The following is a 4,316-nucleotide window of genomic DNA, read 5'->3' on the forward strand; positions in this document are numbered from 1 at the left end:
TACTATATACTATATACTATATAGAATAGAATAGAGTAGAATAGAAGAGTAGATATAATAGCATTGTTATGCAGTATTTGTCCTTTTATAAGTGAGATATTTCACTCAGCACAGTGTCTTCCAGGCTTATTCATGTTGTATAGCGTTTTATTATTTTTTTCAGTGTTCAATAATATTTCATTTTTTTAGTATACTACAGTTTTTCTGTCCATTCTTTTGTTAATGGGCAGTTGAGTTGCTTCCATCTCTTCACTATTGTGAATAATGCAGCATTAAATATGTTTGTGCACACATCTGTGGCTCTGGTTTTTTTAGAGTATATTCCCAGTACTGAGCTAGCTGTGTCAAATGATATTTTATCTATAGCATTTTGCGAAAGTGCTAGACTGCTTTCCAAAATGATGGTACCATTTTACATTCCCACCGTCAGTGAGTAAGAGTGCCAGTCTCTCCAATATGTGTACATATACACAGTGATCACTTGGGCATTGTAACACTTTAGTGAACTTTATTGAACTGTGTACCATTATGTAAGCATATAAGTAAATACCCATGTTTGACGTATGTTTTCAAGTTTAAACGTATGTGTATATATGTATTTATGTGTGGGTGTGTTTGTGTGTGCATAATAGAGACAGAAATCCAATATTCAGTTAATGTTTTCACACATGTAACTCATTAAAGATAACATGATTTTCATCTACAGATCTGCACTTTTAAGTTTTATTTAATTTGAGAAAATTAAGTAAAAAAAAGTAAATAATATCTTCTAGTTCAATTCATACTACCAACCATACTATTTATAATATTAAAAATTTCATTCCCATGTTGTGATACCCTTATTGTTTGGTATTATCTAAGTAATTTACATTCATCAATCAATTTTAAACTCGTAAGACATAATAACACACATGATGTTATCAATAAACTAATATACAAACTGATCACTTCCCATCTACCATGTTCAGTTTCATGTTCCTTCCTGTCTGGAATTAATTATATAGAGGTTGTATAAACTTTATAATATTTTTAGATACAGAAAAAAGCAAATAAAAGTGATCTATATGAGGCCACTATTAAATGGTGAAGCTCAAAAGAAAATCCAATTAAATTTTGCTCTTGGGTTTAACTGTAGTTGTACTGCAGTTCTCAGGAAGGAGTCAACTAGAGATGATCCATGATTGATATTTTTTGTTTATTTCCTTGGGAGTAAACTAAAATAATTGGGGGACTTGAAGGACAATGGCATAATTGTGGTGTAACCTACATGAGGGAATAGATAGGCACACAGGAGACATTTTCTCTGAGGATATTTAGGTAGAATTGTAAAATGGCCTGAAATTCTGCCATAGAGACTTCTGCGGGCTTTTAAAACTCCTTAGCTCATTGACCCTGATTTTAAGGGAAAATGGATGTCTTTGAATATTTCTGTTTTCAACACTGCTTTTTATGTACTTAGATTTCTAATGCTATCATCACAAAAATATTGCAAGTATAACGTACTTTGCATTTGTTGTTGTTGAATACTGTCAGGTCAAAACCAGTACATAGCTGACTCTCCGACAGATTTTCAGAGGCAGTAAATGACATGGGAGGAGATTGCACATCCTTATTCTGTGGAGTACCTGGTGGATTCCAAGGGTGAGCCTTTAGCATTGCAGTGTTCCTTCTTATTTAGTATTTATGAAAACAGAATACAATTTCATTTTAAGTCCAGTGGAATTCAATGGAGTTTAAGCCTCACTAATAGTTTCGTTAGGTGAGTAATCAACTTATTTACAATGACTTATCTTGCTTTTACAACACAGTTGAAATGAATGTTTATTAAATATACTATGTATGTTTACTAATGTTACTAATAAAATATAGTATATATATATTCATCAATATTATGAATGCTTATTTGCTAAAATATGGTGAAAATGAGTAATATTCACAAAAATTACCTTATATATTTACCACATTCACATTCCTTTGATGTCATATAACTTACAGAAGGAGATTTTCTTAATAAAAAAAGAATAAAGATAATTTTTTAATTATAAAATTATCACAAAAATAAAAAATAGAAACTGTGTAAATATTTTAGTAATAAATTTACTCTTTTATATCTTTGCTTTCAAGTAAGAATTGTCTTTTAAAGATTTTAATCTGAAAACTTTAAATAAAAAGACTGTAGCGACTTAAAGATACTTACATTGACAAGACATGCAGTAGAGAGAAATGGATCTTTCCTCTATTGGTCTGTTTCCCACAAGAATAACGTATCCATCTTTCTGGAACAGAGTAGCTTATGGATTTGAACCTCATGCTTTTGTGTTGGCAGAACAGTTCCTTACCACTAGGACACAGAGCTCTTAGTAGCCCTATGGAAACACTATTTGTAGAAGAGAAACATTGCACTGCTTAATAACTTGGGGCATAGAAACAGATTGTTTAATAATTTAATTGCTATGCTTTTATTATTTTTTATCTTAGCTAGAATATATTTTCACTGGTGTATGGGACTGATTCAGAATAAATAATCTGTTTAGTATATCTTCATACACAGAAATGCTTTTGTATTTAGAACTAATTGTTAAGGAGCCTAAGTGAAGCAACGTTTAAGTACTGGGCTGATAACTGGAAAAGTCACATATTGAAACCTACTACTCTAATCTTTGTAGAAAGACGTAGCTCTTGGTTTATGTAAAGCCTTTAGACACTTCTCAGAGTTCTACTCTACCCTGTGAGTTAAAATTGACTCTGACAATGTGTTTTATAGGAATTTTTGTTGTGATTTCCTCGTAGAGTCACACTTATTCTTTCTCTCCTTTTTTTGTAGACAAAGACAAGGGAGAGAGAGATACTATTGGAAACTCAATGAAGTATTGGCATTAGTTGTTTAGAACTCTATAGGAAAATGAGAAAGATATTTAAATTCTACAATCTTTATCATGAATGCATCAAATTTCTTTATGTATTTGTGTTCTCTATTTTTCTTACCATGTATGTAATATATCTAATTATAGATTTTATATTTATATATTACACATAATTTATTTATATCAGGAATGCTTATTAGAGACTGATGAGACTGCCCTGTATATTTAGATATGGTATATTTTCCTACTTTAAAAGAATACATTGTTACCTTTTCCATCAGTCTCCTTTAAGAGGAAAATATGGCATTTCCATCACTGCACTTTCAGACAGAGGCTGAGAATCTACACCCAATATCATCGCTGTTTTATTTGTCCGTAACTTACTCATCTCCAAGTGCTGAAAGTAAAAATTTAGGGTAAAGGGTTTAAAAAAAGAAAAAATTAAAAGAAAATAAAAATATCACAGTTTCCTCCTAAAAACAAGTAAACAAACTAAAAAAGAAACAAAAACAAAAAATCTTGGAGTTCCATAGATTTAATATGTGTTTAGATTTGTCCAACTAGATATTATGCAAGCTATTTCACTTTTTCTCTGTGTATGCATACACCCATGTGTATATGGTAAAACTAAGAAAATGTATTTTTGAATGTTTATAATTTTAAACAAATTTCATTTGTTAAACATTATCAAAATTACAAAATGGGCAAAAGATATGGAAAGAATTTTCACACAGGAAGATATTGGAATGGCAAACAGACACATGAAGAAATGCTCAAAATCACTGGCAATAAGAAAGATGCAAATTAAAACCACAATAAGGTACCGTCTCACTCTAGTAAGAGTTACAAAGGTTAACAAAGCAGCAAATCATAAATGCTGTAGAGGATGTGACAAGAAAGGACTCTTATACATTGTTGGTGGAATCATAAAATGGTACAACAGTTTGGCACTTCCTCAAAAATCTGAACATAGAAATTCTGTATGATCCAGCTATTCCACTACTTGGAATACAGCCTTAAAAAATTAGAATGGAGATACAATTGGAGACTTCTATGGTCATAGCACCATTACTCATGATCACAAAAACATGGAAACAGCCCAAATAGCCAAACACAAATGAATTGATTGAGAAATTATGGTACATTTACACAATGGAATACTATGCAACATGCAGGAGCAATGATCTTATAAATTATTATCTAACTTGGAAGGACTGGAGAGCATTATGCTGAGTGAAGTAACTCAGTCCCACAACGATGAATATTGTACAAAACCATTATTGTAGAATGAGTATAAGGAGGCAACCGGAGAGGCTTGGAAGCAGACGGATGAGAATGTGCAAAGGGGAGGGGAGATCAATCATGGGGTTGTACAATTTGATGGGTGGGTCATGCAGGATATTGGAAGAATCTGTTCTTTTTGTAAATAAACTAGTATAGTAATAATATTTT

This window comes from Elephantulus edwardii, unplaced genomic scaffold, assembly GCF_000299155.1.
Source record: "Elephantulus edwardii isolate Elephantulus edwardi_28Jun2011 unplaced genomic scaffold, EleEdw1.0 scaffold00133, whole genome shotgun sequence".
Lineage (NCBI taxonomy): Eukaryota > Metazoa > Chordata > Mammalia > Macroscelidea > Macroscelididae > Elephantulus > Elephantulus edwardii.